Source organism: Pinus tabuliformis, chromosome 8 (assembly GCF_031772625.1).
Source record: "Pinus tabuliformis cultivar Carrire ecotype Pingquan chromosome 8, CPIR1, whole genome shotgun sequence".
Classification (NCBI taxonomy): Eukaryota; Viridiplantae; Streptophyta; class Pinopsida; order Pinales; family Pinaceae; genus Pinus; species Pinus tabuliformis.
In genome coordinates, this window is record NC_142294.1 from 1,276,015,368 (window position 1) to 1,276,039,076 (window position 23,709).

The 23,709-nt window shown below is 36.4% G+C and overlaps 1 pseudogene; it reads left to right on the plus strand.

Annotated features, from left to right (window-relative positions):
• The first annotated feature begins 19,699 nt into the window (after positions 1-19,699).
• Positions 19,700-20,077, plus strand: LOC149240052 (pectinesterase pseudogene; annotated as a pseudogene).
• The last annotated feature ends 3,632 nt before the right edge of the window (positions 20,078-23,709 follow it).

Here is a 23,709-nt window from a genome sequence, read left to right on the forward strand (position 1 = left end):
CCTTGTTACCCGCATCTTGAGGTCTTCCTCGCTTCTTATTCCACTTTCCCTTTGTCTTTTCATTACCTTTCCAACCCTTCCTAGGCTCCAAATTATGCTTAGAATTATCATAACAATGATTCAACTTCCCAATTACATCCTCCAATGTCTGAGGCTCATCATACTTAATTTGATCCTTAAATTCTAATGGAAATTCACTAACAAATCTTTGAACCTTCATTTTCTCATACTTAAGATATGGTACATACCTCAATAACTCTAGAAACTTAGTTGTATACTTTTCGTCTATCATAGACCCCATATTCAATTCATATAAATCCTTAGCCTTACCATTGTGTATCTCTACGACAAGTACTTATTTATGAAAGGTTTTTTTAATTCATGCCAACTCCACTCCTCTATCTTGATGCCTTTCACACACTTCACATATTCCCACCAGATGTTCACCTACCTTTTGAGACTAAAAATGGCTATCATCGCTTTCATATTCTTTGAATAATCACGCAGCTCAAAGAAATTCTCCATCCCAACAAATCATGCTTCTACATATTCTAGTTTCTTTAGCTCTCAATCAAAGGTAGGAGGTTTAGCTTTCTTGAACTCATTTGATAGGTATTGATTCTCACTCTTCCTATAAGGATGATAACAACTATGACCACGAGGTCTCTTTGATCTAGAACTAGAATAGAACCCAAAACTACTACCTCTCCTATCATGTGTATCCATCCATCTACCACCTCTGACTGTGTCATCCTTGTTCGACCTGTGTCCTCCATGAGACCTGCTACCATATGCCCCATTAGTCCTTTCCTCCTGTCCACAACTAATTCATGGCTATCCCTGTCTCTGGAAATATGATAAACTATGAAGGATCGTTGTATTAACCTCTGCTTTCTTTTCCTAATCTTTGACAAGTCTTTCCAATGACTAAATGACCCCGTCATTATATTCTTTGCAACTTCTGATTTTTTCCTTCAGACTTCTCAAGGTATCTATTATGTTAGGGGAGTACTCATCTCTTTGCTGCTCATATGATCTATAAGGAGATTCACATGAATTGTAATCCACCATTATAACCAAATATAAACATAATCCAACATACCTTAGTGAAGTTTAGGGGAGGATATCTCATCTGCACAATCAATCTAGATTAACACAACATGTGTATATATAGCCAAATCAACATATCAATCATCTCAACATCAATATCATGATGATACATGACCACATCAATGACCATCACAATGCATGCATAAAAAACACATCGATAACTAAGATGCATGCATAATAATTACATCTAGCCCATCTAGTCCAAGTGTTTGAACCTGGAAGCTTTGATACCATCCTGTAATGCCTCCTCCCACATTTACCCAATTTCACCAACATGTTAAGGTAAAGGTGAGACAAAGAGTGACTATGACATGATCCGACCTCTAAGCTCTAGTTAAGGAAGTGGGGCCTACACACTGACCACATACTGACATCCTACAAGGCCTATAGTCACTCAGAGGTTGAACAACCACCCAAGGTGAACCAACCCTGAGTTGGAACCATTTTTATTTGTTTTGGGCCCACAACTGCATGCATGACAAGGCATGGGTGCGGTTACATGCCTCTAATTGCATGCACAACACTGCCTCCATGCGGTTATAGCCCAAAATATCTAGTTCAGAGGGTGCAGTCTCGAGATCTGAGCCACCTTTCTAAGAAAACCTTCAAACCACTACCCATAACTACCTGTAACTTCTCAGAATGATAAATGACATAATGATAAATATTTTAATACAAAAATTGAACAAGAACTGACCCAGGATAGGCTTAGTCCATAACAAACATTTCATCAAACACATGGAAAACATGTAGGCTAAAGGTCATTAATGTATATTTGATCATATTAGTCTGAGATTCATCTAAGAATCACCAAGAATGCTTTATGCCCTCTCCACATAGCTATAACAATACTTATTAGTTCGTACATTCATCAACCAATCAATAGCTAAACAATTCATGACAAGAGCCACAAATGGTGCACATCATATAACCAACATATAACCAGAAAATAACTAGCATAGAAATCATGGAAACTTAACCATAATATAACTAAATAATAACTATAGATATACATGAATCACAATAGAAGAAGAATAAATATTATTAATATGTGAAAATACCAACCAAGTTAGGGACTTCCATGTACCACCTGACCATATATTGGGCTGAACCAAATCTCTCTTTCAGCAAATCACCACCGCACCATATTCCAACCATGAATATGGGATCTCATGAAATAAACCAAGACAAACCAACCAGGGCTTCCAGAGGCCAAACCACCTCAACCCTCAACCACATTGATTCCACCTCTATGGTTGAACATCACTAACATCAACTAGATCGGTCTCTACCTAAGATGTACTGGGCTCTAGGAGCTAGTAACTCAACCCACAAACTTCCAGGGCTTTAGATCATTTGTCCAATCCAAATCCAGGGGCTAGTAATTCAACTCGCCAAGGGCTCCATAGCGTTTGTCCCAACCTAGGCTCCAAGAATAGTAACTCAACCCAAGCTGTTCTAGGGCTTACAGAGCATTTTTTCCAACCCACAACCATAGGGAACGTGAGCACCAACTAGAACAAAAATCAAGTGGAAAAAACCACAACACCATGGCTATCCAGGAAATGGAAAGGTAAGGCTAAAACCATTGTCAATCTAGACAAATTTCCATGCCAACTAAAACACATAATCAATGAATCACATGCATATAACATGCATCTATAAATCTACAAGGAAATCACACATGCAACCTATTAAATGCAAATAAATCCAACTATAGTTGTTGATCCAACTATTCCCCTATGTTTTCCAACTTTTCCTTTTCTTTCTTTCTCCAAATCCAATGTATGCCAAAGTGGTCCAAGAATGCTCCAAGAATACTCTAAGTGTGCAACAATATGAGAGAATGAATGAGAGCTCCAAAGCTAAAATGAAAAAAGGTTGTGAATTGATCCTCAGAATCCTTTTTATCATTGAGGCCTCTATTTTCTTCATTTTCCCTATATTTCCATCTCATGCAAATTTGTATCTCTTCACCTTCCTTTTCTCCTATTTTCTTTTATTTTCATAAATAAAATGCCAATTGTTTCCAGTTTTCCTTTGCCAATTTCCATATCCATTTATTAATCACTAGCGATACCCATCACTATGTTTTCCCAACATTTAGCTTGGAATATGTGTCCCATGACCTTGGTATTATTTTATTTACATAGAAAATCAACAAGGGGTTGTTACAGAGTCTTACCCTTGCATTAATCTCAATTATCCCTTGGCTCATATTGGCCCCTCTTTTTTCTTGCTCATCAACATTTGAATTTAAGTCTCTGTATTTATGGTAGCACTTCTCTTGCTCAAAGTTTGATATTGAGGCCTTCAAACTTATCACTACAATTTTTGCTATGGGGCTTAACTCCTAACTCCTTAACCAAATTTAAAACTCTCTCCTACTCTAGAACTTAACAAGGTACTACTGCAATGGAAAATTGCATGTGTTTTGGGGACATTTCAATATAATTTAGAGGTCCTCTCACAAGGTGGAAAGATGAGCATGCCAACTTGTAGTCTACCATAAATGTTGGGAGATGGTGGGTTCTTCACCACCTTCATTTCCGAATCCCAAAGTGCATTAGAACATGAGCCCATGACACTGCCAAAGGCCTGCTACATGAGAGATGGGGAGGGAATTCACGAAGTTAGTTAATGCACTTGATCTATCGTCCATCACCCAGATTTTGGGGTAATACCTCATATTGACCTTAAGATAAGGGAAGCAAATGATATGGTTTTTATTAACATATGAAACTATTTCCTAAATTCTCTTGCAATGAGAACAATAGTGATGCTTTATTCAAAGGCTGTTGATTGGATTGTCTCCCATGACCACATAGAAGATATAACCATACTAAATGAAGAAGGTAAATGCATAGGTTCCTACTTGGCATCTGAGATGGGAAAATACTATAAGGTATTGCAACATGAGGTGTATATGGATAATATTTATTTTAATAGTTTAATGAGAAACATGATACAAATAATTATTCTTTCTAGCTGGTAGGTTGAAGACACAAGGTTTTTTCTATAAATTTGGTAGTGTAAATTCCATTAATAATTTTAATGAATACTATGATGAGAATCACTTCATAATTTCAAGGATGCTTGTGGTTATCGTTAGTCACTTGGCCAATTGGGTTTCTATTCTTTCACATTCCTTAAATGGAGTGATTAAAAGGGTGCAAAAAACAAAAGCCAAATTAGTGACGTTTCCTATAAGCTATATGTCTTCCTATCTCATGGATGTAATCTACACTACAATTTTTTCACAAGAGTAAACCTAAATAGACATATCTCAAAGCCCCTCAATATATATTGTCAAGTACTTAAGGAGAATAAGAGACATTATACAACATTTTGTGATCAATTCTCCCCCTGGTGAGTGGTAGCATTGCTGATATTTCATATGGTTTAAAAGAAGTTGACCCCAAAAGGAATATGGATCAGTTGCTTTAGGGTCCTATCCCAGTGATGAGGATAAAATTTGATGAGGTCTTAGGCGTTTTACTCTTTAAAATCACAACTCAAGTATAAATTTAAAATGTCATATTTCTTTCCTAATATGAATTGAGGCACAAACCTTTGAATAGAGCTAGGATCCGTCAGGAATAACTCATATTTATAGAGGATATTATCACCAAATTCGTCCACAAAATGAAAATATCTATTAATTCACCTCATCTAATTATCAATAGAGTACACAAACAATTTCATCAATGTTAATCCACTAGGCTAACAAGCCAAACATTCAGTCTTCATGAGGCACATCAGCGCAAGGAAACTTCTGTCACACACCCTCAACCACTGAAAATTTGTATCTTCAAGCTCAACTAAATTAAGTGTAAGTCCACTCATCAAACCACCAATCTATTTTTCCCTTAGAATATTAGAGTGTTGACCCAAAATGCAAGCAATTCAACATAATTTGCATCAAGTATTAGGAATATATATTTGTAGTAGAAAAAAAAAATCAAACATCTTTTCCTTTGTATATAGGTGTAGGGATTCTTATCACATGTTAGCATTAGAGTCTCCTTATATTCTCCTAATCTAGTGACCAGGTCAATTACAAATCAACCACCCATTTTCTGCATATGGATATTCAAATATTAGGAATAAATTATTTGGAATGTTTCCAATAGCTCACCTAGTTGATACAGGGTAAGCTCCATGGAGTATACAACCCTCCCTATTAGGTTCAAGGGCCTAAGTTGACCCCCATACTATATACTAAGGAATATCTTACAACACAATGCTAGATGTTTTATGAATACTATAACCCACTTAGTCTTCTTATAAAACCTAATATTCTAACTGTGAGGCCAATCACCAACCCAACATGTGGGATTTAAGTGGCATTTTTCATAAACTCTCTTCTATGACTTAGTTTATTCATCAAATAACCAAACACGACATGTAACATCATAATAGATAATATACCACATACATTTACAACTAAAGACCAATAAATTAAAAAAACCTATGTTTTCCCTCATTATTGAAGAATACAAAGAACACTCTAATGCTCTTTATATAAGAGATACTTGTAATAATAACAACAAAAAATATCAATTTAACATTTATTTCTTGTTGCAACTGAAGATCTACCCCTCTTGCAACAACCTCAATGACGTCGTCAGTACACAACCAGGTCTCCAATGAGAGCTACAGAGGCCATAAGAACCGAAGGAGAAGAAGAAACAATTGATGAAGTCATTTTTGAATTATATTAAAAAGTGAAGAAAAAAAAAGAAATGATTTACTAGCTAAATTGTTAGAAACATCATGTACTATGTTATAAAAACATATTTTGATCATAAAATTTATTGAGATAAGTGTTTTATGTCTATGATTAATGAATGAATGAATGAATGTTATAGGTTAATGAATGATTGCTATATGTTTCTTTATGTACAAAACCACATATGTTTCTTTATGATTTTTTTGTTTTGGTAGTGTCTATGCATGAATCCTAATTTGTTGATTTCAACTATTTTCTAGTAGATAGATTGGGTGTCGGGGAATTGAGATTTATGTGAGGGGGGTCAGGGGCGCCGGGGGGGGAGGGAGGAGCCATAAGAGCTTCCATATTTATGTGGTTGGCTCAATTCAATAAATATTAAATTAGGATTTGGATAATCTTGGAGCAAACCAACCTCAATCCAACAAAGAAATAATAAATTCAATGTTGAGTTCGTTGTTGCTTCGTCAAATCAAGGGATGTTTGCTCCAAGATTAGACTACTCCGATAAATTATTCTTGAAACCAAGAGGAGCTCACTTAAGTATTCATGCACTCGAGTCTTTTTAATTAATATTTAGTCATAAAAATATTTATTAATTTATTTTATTATTTTGATGATTGTTTATCTACCTTTAACTCAATTTATGTGAATTGCAAGTATTTTTATTCTCAATTTATCTGTTTTCATCCCAAGTTTGACATCAAATTAGTTGAGATGGAGCTTTACTGGTGCATTTCAGGTATGATATATAAATCATGTTAGAAGTTTATTGTTTGTTCATCTAACTTGTTCATATGAGTCTTCTACCTTGATTACATTCTCTTGTTTGATATAGTTGGTAACCTTTTCTATATTGATATTTGGAGTCATGCTCCTTGTAAAATTGCATTTAGGAGAAAAGCTCACATTGAGAGAAGATATTCTTTTCTTGAATCTTGGTATTTTATTCTTGGCATGAAAAATTGATTTTTTGGATCTAGTACTTCTTCTTGAACACATGTTCTAAGTTCAACCCTAACTACTCTGGTTATGAATAGTTACGTGTTCTTGAATCAACGTGACTTTATTCCTTCGTCACATAATCTAGGATTTTTTTTAGCGGAAACATGAATTTAGGCCTAGCTCTAGGGTTTTATCAACAAAATCTAGGGATTTCTTGCCAAGATTTATAGAATGCTAGGGTTTAAAAACCCTAGACTTCCAATTTTTATATAAGCTTTGTCATATGCAATTTTTCTTTCCAAAATCCAAATTCCTAAAACCATAAAATCTGTATGTGGTGAAATCAATGGATGTATCAGGGTTAATAGTCCATTATAGCTTTTGTAGGGCATCATATCTCAAATGAAAACATATGTAGGGCATCTTAAAAGGTTTATGTCATCAATACAACATCCTACTTCTAAACACAAATAATCCTTATCGAGTTATGGATTAGTTGTAGCTCCAAAAACTTCAAATAATCATCTAACATTGTATTGTATCTCAAATAATATTATTATGATCAGTACAAAGAAAGGCATATTTTTACAAATACCATTGCTTAGGTATTTTCACAGTACTACAACATGTGGTATTGGTATTAGTATTCTAGAGACTTTAGATCTCTGCTTCTTCAATACATACTCAAAGAATATCCTTCTTGAAATACGACTTACATGCTACCATGTCTTCTTATGTGAGAAGTAGTAACCTTGCCATAGTTTCCTACAATACATGAGTATTTCAATACATACCTATCAGGTCATCTAATTTGTCATGTGATAATGTTGATGGGACAAAAAATCCAAACCATAAAAAAGTGCCATGTGCTTCCATTCTTCTGTATATGTGATAAGGTTGTTTTCAAGGAATGTTTCATTTGCTTATTTATTGACAATCAAAACCTCCTTGTCCTATATGGTTGTTGAACTTAATATGAACATTCTTTCAATCTTGTACAAACATGATTGAATGAGACCCTTTGTCTAGATACTGAGTCCCAAACCAATACTGCATATTCCTTAATTAGATCTGACCCATGCAATAGAGTTGCTAGTAAGATTCCTTGAATAAACTTTGAACCTGATATTAATCTCAGAAGAACTTGTATAAGATAAGAGTGTGACTTCTTATCTTCATTTTTCCATAAGGTTCATTTGTATAGATTACGTCAAGTTTTGCACCACTCTTGGATTCACATCATAATATTATCAAATTTTAGAAGAATTGGGTATCCTCTTCTATTATCCTTCAAGAAGCCAAATATTCTCGACACTTAGCTATCCAAATTCAAGGCTTATGATGTCATTGACACTTGAAATGTCTAAATTAATTTCATACTCTAAATCAATATCTAACATTTTTCGCAAGTACTACTGAAGATTTGATCAATCTTTAGAACTTTGATATCAAACTTTTTAATCAGGCCTATACTAGGTATTCATTGGTAGAGCTATTTAGCAAGTGATCATTTCCTCTAGGTGAAGAATGTTGTTAAAGAAAATGAAACCATTGTGATTAAACGAAACCATTCCCAAGTTTGTCTACTTGTAGTTTCATCCTTACCATCTCAAAATCTTGGACTTCAAAGATTGTGGTTCCAACATAAGAACCATAGGCCTATTTACAGTTATAATGAAATATTCCAAGCATTGTCTTCTCAAATCACATATGTATTTCCTTTATTACATCCATACTCACTATCATAGCCTTGAGATTGAGTTATAATTGCTAAAAAACTTTTTCCTTCCAACTATATGATCTTGTTAACAAAATTGCGATATAAACATAAAAATAACTAACACAAAGAAAGGATGAAAATGTTACTGAAATTAATGATTAGAGTAAAATACCATAATAGTCAATATCGAGTATGGTTGGGGTCATTAACTCCCACACACCTGGCATTCCCATATATCACGACAATCATTGATCTGCATCACTCACAGGCGTCGGTTCATATATCTCGTGGAAAGGCGTTATAAAAGCTGTTGGATCAGGTGCGCAGCAAACATAAATACACACAACAATTATCAAGCACATAAACACAAGAATTAACGTGGTTCACCCAACCAATCTGGGCTACGTCCACCAAACATAGGCATCAGGAATTTATATTAATCAAATTGGAGATTACATCATGAAATCCTCACACTCTCATAGCAAATCATCCGAATGACTGCCTGTTATATAGCATAGACAATCTAACAGCCTCATAACTCCCTCACATCAAATATAGGAGGCATTAACTCCCTCCCAACAACCTGGAGCTAATCTAGGAACTGAATCCCTATTGTTGTCATCCTTCAGAGATTTTTGCCTATTTGACTAAAACAGAAAATCTCAACAATCTCCACCTTGACAACAATTCGCCTGATGCCCTGTTATTATTATTTTATCTTTTCTGCAAGCCAAGAGAAGCCAAACACCAGCGTAGCTTCTCCAACAAAACTGGTTTCGTGAACATGTCTGCACAGTTCTCCTTTGTATGCACCTTTTCAAGAGAAACTCCCCTTTCAGTGATAACCTGTCTTACAAAATGATATTTGATTGGAATATGCTTTGACTTACTATGATAGGCCAGATTCTTAGCCAAATGTATTGCACTTTGACTGTCACAAAGTAACCTGATGTTATCCTGTAACCTACCAAACTCACCAAGCAAACCTTTCAACCAAACTGCCTCTTTGCAAGCATGAGAAGCAACAATGTATTCTGCTTCAGTAGTGGACAAAGCATCAATGTTCTGTAGCTTTGACATCCAGCTGATAGCTCCACCTGCAAGAGTAAAGACGTACCCTGAAGTTGATCTTCTCTTATCCAAATCACCTGCAAAATCGGAATCAACATATCCGCAAACAAATTCACTACTCTTATTGTAATAAATACAATAACTACTTGTGCCTCTCAAGTACCGAAGCACCCATTTTACTGCTGACCAGTGTTCTTTACCCGGATTTGCCATGTACCTGCTGACAACCCCAACTGCATGTGAAATCTCTGGTCGAGTACAAACCATCGCATACATTAAACATCCTACTACATTGGCATAAGGAATTCGAGACATATAATCCTTTTCTTCATCTGTATTAGGACATAAACTCGAAGAAAGCTTAAAATGGGAAGCTAAAGGGACTGACACAGGCTTCACATTGTTCATACCAAACCTCAAAAGTATTTTCTCAACATACTTCTGTTGTGATAGCCACAGCTTACCATTACTCCTGTCTCTGAAAATCTCCATGCCCAAAATCTGTCTTGCGGCTCCTAGATCTTTCATATCAAACGTCCTTGCCATCTGAGTCTTCAACCTGTTGATTTCTTCAATGCTTTTGCTTGCTAAAAGCATATCATCAACATACAACACTAAGATAATGAACATGCCATTATTTAACTGCTTAAAATAAACACAATGATCATATTCACTTCTTACATATTTTTGACTCAACATGAAAGAATCAAACTTCTTATACCACTGCCGAGGCGACTGCTTCAGGCCATATAATGACTTCTTGAGCCTGCAGAAAAATTTCGCATTGCGATGTTGAACAAACCCTTCCGGTTGTTCCATATATATTTCCTCATCTAAATCACCATGTAGAAATGCAGTCTTAACATCTAACTGCTGCAACTCCAAATCAAACAAAGCCACTAATGCTAACACAACTCTAATTGAAACAATTTTAACCACTGGTGAAAAAATCTCATGAAATTCTATGCCAGCTTTCTGAGAAAACCCTTTTGCAACCAGTCGAGCTTTGTACCTGTCTTCCGTACCATTCACACCTCGTTTCAGCTTGAAGACCCACTTGCATCCCACAGTTTTACTGCCTTTGGGAAGTTCAACCAGATCCCACGTACCATTCTTACCTAAGGCCATCATTTCTTCCTTCATAGCTGCTTTCCATTTGTCACTATTTGAACCTTCTACAGCTTCCTGATAACACAAAGGTTCATCATCATTAGCGATCAAAGCAACTGAATCATCATACCTTCTCGGACGACGTTTGATCCTTGTAGATCTCCTTAAGAATGTTTCTGGTGCTTCCACAACTGGCTGTCTATCAACTGAAGGAACTTCTTCATAATCGCCATCTGAGACTTGTTCATGTCCTCCATCTGAACCCTGTTCATAATCCGATTCTGAAACCTGTTCATGACTAGAATCTGAACTATGGTCGTTATGACTATCATTAGAAATGTTGTCAAACTGAATATGCTGGAAATCAGATACATCATCCTGTTTCAATCTTCTATCTACATCTAACTGTACAAGAGAGGATTCATTAAACTTTACATCTCTGTTGATGATGATTTTGCGGGTAGTAGGATCCCACAATCTAAATCCCTTTGTTCCATCACCATAGCCAACAAAGATATACCTTTTAGACTTTGGATCTAATTTAGTTCGCTGATGTTTAGGCACTAGAGCATATGCATCACAACCAAACACTCTGAGTTTAGAATAGTCACAAGGGTGTCCTGTCCATACCTCTTGCGGAACCTTGCAGTCTATTGCCGTTGATGGAGATCGGTTTATCACATAACAAGCAGTTGCCACTGCTTCCGTCCACAACTCCTTCGGCAACCCAGCGTTACTCAGCATACACCTTGCTCTCTCTAGAAGAATCTTGTTCATGCGTTCAGCAACTCCATTCTACTGAGGAGTATAAACCGTGGTCTTATGTCTTTCGATCCCTGCATCCTTGCAATAGCTGTCAAACTCCTTGGAGGAAAACTCACCACCATTGTCAGTTCTTAAACATTTTATAGTTCTACCAGTGTTGTTTTCTACCAATGCTCTAAACTGCTCGAAAACTGTAAAAACATCAGACTTCTTTTTCAACATGTAGACCCAAACTTTCCGAGAATAGTCATCAATGAATGATACAAAATAAGATGAGCCACCATATGACGTTGTAGGGGCTGGACCCCACACATCTGAATGGATATAATCAAGTATGCCTTTACTAGTATGTTTGCCTGTTTTAAACTTTTGTTTACTTTGTTTACCAAAGAGACAATGTTTACAGAAATCCAATTTTCCAGATCTTAGATTAGGAAGTAACTTTCGGTCAGCCAAAATTTTCAATCCTCTTTCACTCATATGCCCCAATCTTTGATGCCATAAGTGAATGGAACTACTGTCATGTTCAGACACAGACACATGATCTGACCCAGTTCTACCTTCTAACTGAAATAGATTTCCTACTTTCTTAGCTTTCATAACTAGTAAGATGCCTTTGTAAATTTTCATAACTCCACCTTGAATTACAGTTTTATATCCATTTGAATCAAGTGCTCCTAATGAAATCAAATTTTTTCTTAAATCTGGTACATGCCTCACATCAGTTAATATTTTGGTTGTGCCATCAAACATTTGTAGTTGTATGCTTCCAATCCCAACAATATTACATGTTACATCATTACCCATGTACACAACACCATCATCAATTGATCTATATGTTTTAAACCAATCTTTATGTATACACATGTGGTTTGATGCCCCGGAATCTAAAAACCAATGTTGACCATGATTTGACATATTAACTGACAATACTTCATCACTCATACCTGAACCAGATACTGAACCTGTATCTGTGGTGTTGGCTTTCTTCTTTTCTGTCGAAGAGCCTTCTTTAGAAGCCTGCTTTTGCTTCCAGCAATCCTTTTTCAGATGTCCAGCCTTGCCACAATGCCAGCACTTCACCTTGGGCTTCTTTCCTTTGGACTTCGAACGAGAGTCGCTATGCTTTCCCCCGGAGTGTCTCTCTCGTGAGCGACCTCTGGCCATCATTACCTCTGATGTGGAGGTGTCTGCATTCGACCTCTTCCTCGTCTCCTCAGCCAACAAGGCTCCAACAACATCGTCAAACTCAAGGATATCTGACGTACTAAGGGCACTTTGAGTTTTCGCCATTTGTATCAACAAAAACACAATAATCTCCAATATCCAACCAGCAATTAAAAAACAAACAAACTGGTTATGCCTTTGTTTTTACACAACAAAAAAACAACTGCCTATGCCTTTGTGCCTTTAAAAAACAAAACTTCCCTTTTGCACTTTCACACAAAAAATTTATGCCTATGCCTTTGTTTTGACACAACAAAAAAAAAAAACTGCCTTATTGCTGTGCAAAATTACAGTAGATAAACTGAGTATCAAACTCAAGAGTAATACATCCCTTTCAGGCAACTCTCTCAAAAATTTCGGGCAAATTGTTTCGCCGAACTGAACTTGGACACAACCTAACAGAATTATGTGATTTTGGGCCGACTGTTATTGATCAATTTCACATGTTTACACAGCGCATATATTTAAACAACAACACAGTTTTAAAAAACATATCACCGTTGTTGCAAATATATATATATATATATATATATATATATATATATATATCTACGCTGTTTATAAATACAAACCCACGCTGTGTATTTAACATAACCACGCCTTGTTGTCATACTACATATCTCATACCAGAATACGCTTCTGCTTCGTCTCTGCAGTGATGACTTGCCAGAATACGCTTACCAAAAATACGCTTACCAGAATGGCGATGTTCGGTTACCAGAATACGCTTCAGTGGAGATGCTACTTGGTCTGTTAGGTATGCCTTCAAAATTGAATCGAATTCCCAACAAAACTCAGAAGATCAATCGTCCAGCGATTTGATCAATCCGCCATCGACATAAGAGAACAATCACACGGATGTTTCATTAAATATAAAACTCAGAAAATCAATCGACCAACGATTCGATTTTCTCCATGTCTCATTAGATACCAACCATTGAAATTTAAAGCGTAATTAATAGTTTAACAAATCCGCCCACTACAGAATCCATGTTAAAAACAAATTCCAGGTCTGAATACCTACACGCAAAATTTCGCTCTCCGGTAGGCAGTTCTGAATACCTCCACGCTATGTTTTGGATACCTCCACGCTATGCAGCTCCAGCCAATACAGCTCCACACACCACGAACAGCAATCAAAACTCCGGCTGCCTCCAGCACGCAATACTCCAGCACAGCAAAGGATCACGCACCAGGTAATACCGCACAGCGCAGCACCTCCAGGCAGCAATCGAGCTGCTCACCAGCAACCAAACCAACTCCGCGCTCCAGCAATATACAGCTCCACGCGCGCTGCCAGCAAACGATCCAGGCTATCCTCTCTGCACCAGCACCTCCAACATGCTCTGATACCAATTGTTGGATCAGGTGCACAGCAAACATAAATACACACAGCAATTATCAAGCACATAAACACAAGAATTAACGTGGTTCACCCAACCAATCTGGGCTACGTCCACCAAACATAGGCATCAGGAATATATTAATCAAATTGGAGATTACATCATGAAATCCTCACACTCTCATAGCAAATCATCTGAATGACTGCCTGTTATATAGCATAGACAATCTAACAGCCTCATAACTCCCTCACATCAAATATAGGAGGCATTAACTCCCTCCCAACAACCTGGAGCTAATCTAGGAACTGAATCCCTATTGTTGTCATCCTTCAGAGATTTTTGCTTCTCACCTGACGTGACACATATATTCTTGGATGGAATGAGTGTGGGTCGTTAGATCACGTTAGGAGTTAAAATCATGTTGAAATAAATGTGAGTTCAAGGGTGATGCACCTTATCAGCCATATGATTGAAGGATTTATAGTCGCTTGATGATATTGAGCCCAGGGGTCACACGAATACAACATTTAGCGATTCTCCAACGTAAATCCCTAGCCGCCATATTGGGGGGCCCAAGACATGTACTTGGTAACTCACAAGGAGAATATCAATTTAAGTCCAAGATTGGTATGACTATATCAACTTTAAAGTATATTTAAGCTATGGCATGTCCATCGATTCCAAAGACCAGACGAAGCGATGGGCTATCTATGCTCCATATTGTTTTTAAATGTATACACAAAGTTAAAATGATGGTTATATTCACTAACATTTGTGAGAGGAGCCGGAAAACGAAAAAGAAACAAAACCAAATATATGAGAGATAAAATTCACCTAAGCAAAATCTATTTGAACCTTTTATTCAAGAATTCTATAAATCGACAATAATATCATATTTTGGCCATTATATTTTTCTACAGCATTACTTGTTTTCTAACTATTCTCTCTCAGCATTTTGTATTGGTCATTACAATTCTTTACGCCATTTCATTTTTCATAACTATTCTATCTAAGTATTATGTATTTCACTTGGTCCGAGCATGGTTTATAAAATTTGTTAGAAATGGCAGATCCACTCGGAGTTTAGGAAGTCAAATAAGGTGCATTCCATCAGATTATTATTATTATAAGGAAATGATTTATGTGTTTCACTTGGTTCGAGGATGGTTTATAGAATTTGTTACAATAGGTAGATCCATTGGGAATTTGGTTTATAGAATTTGTTAGAATAGGTAGATCCATTGGGAGTTTAGGATGTCAAATAAGGTGCATTCCATTAGATTAAGGAAATGGTCTACGTTGTAAGTTTGTTTTTTGAAATATTTCAAAGAAATATTTTGTTACTTGGGTTGCACTACTTGTCCAAATACTAATCTTTAAATCCTAGTTGTAGTTAACCTTCCTATAGAAAGAATAATAAAAATTGAGATCCCCTCTATGAATATCAATTTTTTTTAATACTCCATGACCAGTCTGATTTCTTACGCCAAACCCATCCGATACACAGATGGGCCACCAGATACACCCCTATCAACTATCAGATTTTAGACACCATAAGATCCCATGGAGATTGTTTTGTGTTGCTCAAGCTATTAGTTCTTGCAAGCTTCATAATGGCTTGAGCGTGCTGAGAGAATGGCAAAACTAATTAGAATAAAATATAATAAAGCCCACAGCTAATTTTATTTTCATTGTTATTTTTAATTACATAAATGGTTGTTAATGTTTTGGATTAAATTTATTGCTCTTAAGAAATAATTACCAGCACATTGTAAAGACTCATCGCTCAGTTACAAATAATAGTGAATTCAGCTGTGGACTATTGTCTTGTTGAATAGCTACAACATATCGGTTGAAATTAGTGCAAAAACAAAAGGTTAGCTTTATCCAACATTGAACATCTCTGGCTAATATCTGAATAATTATGAGTTAAAAAAAAGATACGAAAATAATTTTAATTTTATTAATTTTTTTTTATTATTGTAAACTGTAAAGTTGGAGAGTTTCTCTTATTTTTTAGTTAAAATTGTTTAAAATGTAGGGATGTGTTGGATTCAAAAGTTTGAATTATGAACTCTCCACAATCCTAGTTTCTTAGCTGTTTTTCAGGGTACTAAATTTATATATGAATTCAAAAACCTATTTTAAACAATAAAAATGAAGATTGACAAAAAAAATAATTTAGCTGGTCCAAATCTCAAAAAAGTCTTTAACATAAGCTATCTGTTAAACTTTTTGGATGATTTTATGGCATCTTTTCTCTGTTAAACTTGATTTTATGGCATCTTTTCTCTGTTAAACTTGTGATTTGCTAGAATCACAAGTTTGAGTTATCAATTCTCCAAACATAACTATGAGGTAAGAATAGGGAATTTTATCAGAAAAAATGAATTTAGCAAGAAAAATGGGTAGACACCTTGTCGGAATTTAGCAAAAGGCCGTTTTGGTCAGTGTGGACACACTGTTGGTCTTAAACTTCAACAATTTGGTCCATGACGTTTTAACAAGTACCCCAATGCACAGGCCATATTCAGTTGCACTTACATAATCACAGCATAATATCTACAGATACATTCAATATCTTTTCTGGTTGATTTTTATTTGTGTTCTACAATCAATATGTGTGATGTTTGGATGAGTAATATCGCCATTTCATAGGAGAGTAATTCCCACAATCCTGAACATAAGCATTTGTTGAAAAGCAAATTTTAAAAATGAAAAGAGAAAATATTTAAAAGAAGCACACCGTTTGCTAAAGGTTCTTCTTAAAAATATATGCACTTAAAGACGGTCTAAGCACTGAAATGAAACCCATTAACAAAACCTTGGGCAACCATGAAATGATTAGAATTGTATGATAGTTTCATCCTGAAGGGAATTAACATGAAACTGACTAATTAACCAATTGAAGGATGGTTTCTTCTTGGTCAGAATTAAAGTGAAACTAGCTTATATGCAGAAAGAAAAATTGGGTAACCTAAGGAAAAATAGGACAACATGCCGAAGTAATACTAAGTTGTCAAACTTGGAATAACTTTCAATATTTTCTGCTCATTCCTTTTATATTTTCTCAAAAATTATCTGACGGCAAGAAACTTATACTCCAGCACAAGAGATTTAAATATAAAAAAGTGGATATCTGACTAGTATTTCAAATGAAAAGTTCTCAACAAACTTATAATCCAGTAGAATAGATTTAAATTAAAATGTGGAACTCCGACTGATATTTTAAGCCAAATGTTCTCACACTCCACGTCACAGTAATTATTCAATTTCCTTCCATGATACCAAATGATTCAATTTCCTTCTATGATACACAACGTTACAGTGACTTCTCACCTTTTTAGTCCCTGCCATCTGGTAATGGCCAGGGACTATAGTAATCAGAACTGATGAAATTAACATTAATTGGGTTGTTTGCAAGCTGTTTGTTACTGCCATTTGATCGAGTATAATGAGAGTTTTTGGATAAATAGTCCTTTACTATCTTATTTGGCCTCTTCCCGAGAGGCCAGAGGCGAGAAAGCATATATTATGTTGGTTTTGTGTTATTCATTTGTTGTTCATTTTTTTGGACCTATTAGACTAATGCTAACATTAGTCTACCAATATAAAATGCTAGCTAGCTCCCGGGTACATCCTTATTCCAGTACATCCTTCCCAGGTACACCCTTATTCCAGTACATCCTTCCTGTTGTGACTGATGGGCTTTCTTGCTCTCTTGCCACCTGTTGTTGCTTATTCTCTGAAGTTGCCACTTGTTGCTACTGTGTCTACTGTGGCGTTGTTGCATGTTACTGTGGTGTCAATGGAACTGAACCGAAGTTGAAGGGACTAGAAGGGTACTGTGGTGTCTATGGAACCGAAGTGAAGTTGAAGGGAAGGGAACTGAAGCTGGAGAGAACAGAAGAAGATCATAAAATTTTCGTGCTTCACTTTTCTTGTTCTTCAGTCTTCCTGTCATTCAATGTTATTCAGGTGGATAGGCTTCAAGCGACAAGGCAATTGAATCAGGAACTATGGTCATGGGACGTTGGAGCTTGAATTGGCTCTGCTACTGTAGCTTTAGCTCTGTCAATTTTCTTCTGGAATTGTTTTCAAACTAAAACTCAAACTAGGTAACAAACTGTCATTCAGTGTTATTCAGGTGGATAAGGTGGATAGGCTTCAGGCGGCAAGGCAATTGAATCAAGAACTATGGTCATGGGATGCTAGAGCTTGAATTGGCTCTGCTACTGTAGCTTTAGCTCCGTCAATTTTCTCCTGGAACTATTTTCAAACCGAAACTCAAACTAGGTAACAAACTATCTCTTTCATTGATGCCTCTCCTACCTTTACTTGCTATATGTTTTTAGCATGTGAGAAACCTCTTCTTGTGGTTGTGATCGCTTTAACTCCATGGATATATCTAGGAAAGACTGTATAAAATATCTTGAACACTACCTTGAATACAAAAATCCTGAGACACTTGAGCAAAAAATCTTAAATACAAAAATAAAAAAAATCAAAATCCTGAGGCATTTAAGTTTGAATTTGAATTTCTATGAAATCAGCGCTTTGAAAAGATTTGAGATATTTGATAGTATGGATTTGGTAGCCTGAAAAAACAAATATTAAATCTATACAAATTTCTTTGAAAAACTGAGATATTTAAATTCTTAAAAAGACAAATATTAAATCATATCCATGAAACACTGTATAAAATATCTTGAATACTATCTTGAATACAAAAATCTTGAGACACTTAAAATCTTAAATACAAAAATAAAAAAATCAAAATCCTGAGGCATTTAAGTTTGAATTTGAATTTCTATGAAAGCAGTGCTTTGAAAAGATTTGAGATATTTGATAGTATGGATTTGGTAGCCTGAAAAAACAAATATTAAATCTATACAAATTTCTTTGAAAAAATGAGATATTTAAATTCTTAGAAAGACAAATATTAAATCAATGTTAATTCAGAAACCTGAAATATTTCATATATGCTTAGGGATGCGATCTTGGAGCTAGAGAAACATTCTATTGTAGCTCAACACACAGGAAACTAGACTTGTGTCTCTTGGTATTGATCAGATAACCTCCCATTCTTCGGCTTTTATCAGTCTGCATACAATCTCAAATTTATCAGCAATTACATGATCAGTCAATCACATATTGTATTAATCATACTATATTTCCCTACTGCAAATATAATAATGGTACTGAATTTTCTGCATTTAGCAACATGAATTTTTGTTTCATTACTTGCACAGTAAGGGTGGTTTGGGCTGCCCTAAAACCAGAGGAGAAACTGAATGCTTCTTGGCTTGCTGAAGTACTATTGGACCTTTGTCCTTAACTCCTTCTACAATCATCACTTCGACCTCCACCTGTTTGTAGAATTCAGCTCTCAACAAAACTTTGGAAGTAACACAAATATTGTGATATTCATCTAACTGTGGAAAACAAATGATGATAAGCATGGTTTCAGAGCATGAATTTACCTTTAGTCTTCGCTGTATGCAAAGGGATTTCAAAGATTTCAGAAAATTAGGATCTTTGGTGTTTAAATGACGTTTGCTAGAAAAAAAGGAGATTCAATCCCTGCACACCAAAAAAATTTGCACCGTCAACTTCATCTTTGGTAACGTGGCAGTAGTAATCCAAAACAACAACATCTTAGTAATCCTTACGCAGATGAACACAATTACAGCTCGGGGAAGAGCAGACCCCAACCAAAACACCGGAATCTCAATTCACAACTCTGTTGTATCTGCAACACCCGACCTGCAACCTGTCTTGGGTTCCGTCCAAACATATCTGGGAAGGCCATGGAAGGCATACTCTCGAACCGTCTTCATGCAGTCAAACCTCGGCGGTCTCATCAATTCCGCCGGGTGGTTGCCATGGAGTGAAAACTTTTCTCTGACTACGCTCTATTATGGCGAGTACATGAACACAGATGCTGGTGCAGGAACATCACAACATGTGACATGGCCTGGTTTTCATGTTATCACCAGTTCTTCTGTAGCGGCTCAGTTCACAGTTGGGCAATTAATTTTCAGATCTTCCTAGATTTCTGCCTGGGCGTAGAACGACGCTTTGCACATCCCTACGCATTATCAGAGGCAGACTGCAAGCGGATCAAATCCACCGACCGACAGAGAAATTTCTAAGCATTGAAGGAGAGCGGTAGTCCACCTTCCTCGAGAGCATCCATCCGCTCCCTTCTCTCAATTCAATCAGCCTAGTAAACTCAAACTCAAACCATCCACTAATGTATGAGTATGAGAATTGCTAGGTTATGCCTGCTCTCTTACCTGCCTCTTCGAAGATCAATCTAAGATTTGGGTGGCATTCAACGGGCATTCTAGTATTGAAACTGCAGAAATGAACTGCTGATACAACCACCCTCATCACGTTGGGCATGGAGTGAGGCTTCGCGCATCCCTACCCCTTATCAAAGCCAAGTAACATGGCCAGAGAACTGTACTAAACAACACTAGGACTTTTCGACTTGTCGTCGGATCAGATCGGGAGTGTCCATTCCAAACGAGAGAAGGAGCTATGTAGAAATGCTTAAAATGGCAAAAGGTACACAACAAGTGGGTGGCATGCAATAACTGTGTGAATAACTGCAAACACAATTTTCAATTTCGTGCATCTGTCAAATAGCACAAAGGCAAACTGCCCCTCTAGGTGTCCAACCATCTTACTGGCAGGATAAGGCGACAGGCAATAATTCTATTCTCTATCTCGGGACCTATACCTGATCCTGTTGAAGTACAACTGGATAATCGGCCAACCATCTGGCGCCCGCTGGATAGGCAACTCTTATTTTCCTTTTTCGCCACGCCATGGCAGTTATTACTATATAACTATGTAACTCTGTTGATGGTGGGAAATAATTACTCCAAGTTATATTCTGTTAGGATAGAGTCTTAGGTGCTTTATATACAATCTAAATTTAAAAAGTGTTAGTCATAATGGTGTTTTAATTTACAAAGTGTAAGTAATGTTGTATCTATTCATGGCGTTTTTTAGCCTATTTAATTATGTAGCTTGAAAAAATTGAATGAATGCAATTTAATGAACAACAGCAGTCCAAAAAAATGGCGGCTGGCCATCTTCCCTTAACATTGATGCTATATTAAAAAATGTATTGTTAATTCTAAATGGATTTATGGATCCACAGGTACCAAATGGGGTTGGAAGTCTGTTGGGAGCAATGCAGTTGATTCTGAACACATGACCACATTGGAAATGATGAGAAAATAAATCAAAACTATTGCACCAAGTCGTGAGACTAAGGGAACACCCTAGCTTGATGTATCATAGCTCTATGTCGACTTGAGATTATGATGGTGTTGTTGCGTTTAAAGTTACAATAACCTGCTGAGTGCAGAATTTCTGAATGGGAAATACGTGTGGATTTATGGGCATGATGTATGCTTAATTTATAATTATGTATCACTTGTGCACAGAATCCAACATAAGCTGCATTAACAACGAGCTCCAGCCCAGCTTCCCACTCAAAGCAAGGACTAGCTGCTACCCAGCCTGTCTTGTTATTATACAACTATTTATGATACCATATGGTTTAACCACATACCACTAATTTATAACTTTACAATGTTTTGTATGGTTAGTGAGAATTTTTTCATATGACAAAGTACAATGAGGACAATGGTTTATGATAAATAATATGCATAATTACATAGGTTATATAAGTTGAAATATACACAATTGTATATATATTGGAATATGCATAAAGAAAGGATTTTTTAGTGGATGGTTTTGCGGAAGCCGCTATAATAATAGCTCAAAAATCTGTCAATAGTGGAAGTGGGTAGGCTAATGTTTTAATGGATGTTTTTTTGACGAGGCATTTACAATATATGAAAGCATCGATGCTTTACTATCTATATAAGCATCAGTGCCAAACAGAATATGGTGCATCATGCAAGATATATATATATATATATATATATATATATATATATATATATATATATATATATATATATATGTGTGTGTGTGTGTGTGTGCCCTAAATAAAAAAATGCACTAAGTAAATGACTTTCTAATCTTCTCAAATCGTGGTGAATTTTTTTTTTCTCAATTACGTGTCAACAATGCTTTCCCGACAAGTAAATGTCCAAGTAATGTTTATGTTTCTCTAATTTAATTTTTTTAAGGGATTAGCTTAAAAAGTCCATATTTTTTTTCTTGTGCTCTGTGCTTGATATGTTCGACTCGCATCGATAGCGAAGCACCTTGTAAATTTACAGGGTGCAGAGTAGTTTGGTGCGTGAACATAACACACTGCTATTGTTGTGGTGCGTTTTGTAAATGAAAACGCACCAGGAAATCTATAACTTGTGCATTGATGCATACATTTTTAGGTTACGACTGGTGTGTTTATGTTTACCAAACGCACCGCAAAAATAATATTAAAAAATATAGCTCGGTCCGTTCAATAAACTAAACATTCCGCACTAGTGTGAAAGGTTATACATGTGCACTGGTACATTAGTGAGACACACAACGACGAAAATTTAAATATGTGAACTAACATCAGTACGTCATACATATGTGCACACCGATGCTGGTGTGGTTGTGTTCGATAGTGCACTAGAGCCATTGCATTATTGTTTTTTGGGTGCACTCGGTTTCTTTTTAATTGAAATATATGTTTCCATATTTATAAATACATTTTTCATTTAATAAAAACAAATATATTTTATGTATGAGGTTGATGTATTTTATATGTCAATCATGTAGCAAAGATGTCAGCAAAGGGAGCAGGAGAAAATGGCGGACCAATACAATATGGTCCGACCATGGGAGATCAGAGATAGGGAGAGGGATTTATACCCTTTCCCTATTATCGTAACGACCCAATAAATCTTAAGGAATGTAGGTCTCCTCAAGTACTATGAGGAGGCTACATCCCTAAAGGCGCACTTTGTCTTGTTGGTGCATTTGATCCACTGGTAGAGTGTCCAAGAGTAGGGTTTCCACGTCAGTTTTGAGGCATGGTATAGGCGCTCTGAGGAGGACATATACTTTATCACTAGCTTATCCAGGAGAGGGGAGTATTTTCCCCATTTCCCTGATGTCCCCCATGGGGTTGCAGCAGAGAGTCAACTTTCCTACTGTTAGAGATATGTTGGGCCTCATGCATTCTGTCCAACAGATTTTTAGGTGTGTGGTGGACAGTTACGAATTTCTTCTTTTGCTACACAGGAGGTTAGGTGCCTCTTGTCATTAGTCACCACCATTGCACACTTTAATAGTGATGGGAAGCACATCAGTTTCCCTCTTTTGTATTATGTATATTCTTTGGGTCAGGTGCCACAATGTATGAGATGGTCTACCATTTTTTTTAGGTAGATTTATATGGCTTTAAATAGATGTCGTGCAATGATACATGGGAGGACAAACTTCCCTTTTGCTTCAGAAATTTTTTGTTTATTTTTGAGAGGTTTCCAGAGACGAGGCTTGCATTTGATCGTTTCCCTCTTAGGCCGATGACTAAGGTCCAGATGCGCATGTGGGACTAGATGATTCCCAAGAGGGGCCTGCCAGAGTATCCAGCCAGGATTTCCACCTAGGCACTCGCGCTCTAGCTAGTGAGTTTGACCATGTGTTTATCTCGTTGTCGTTTCTATACGCAAGGATTGATTAGATATAATGTCCCAACA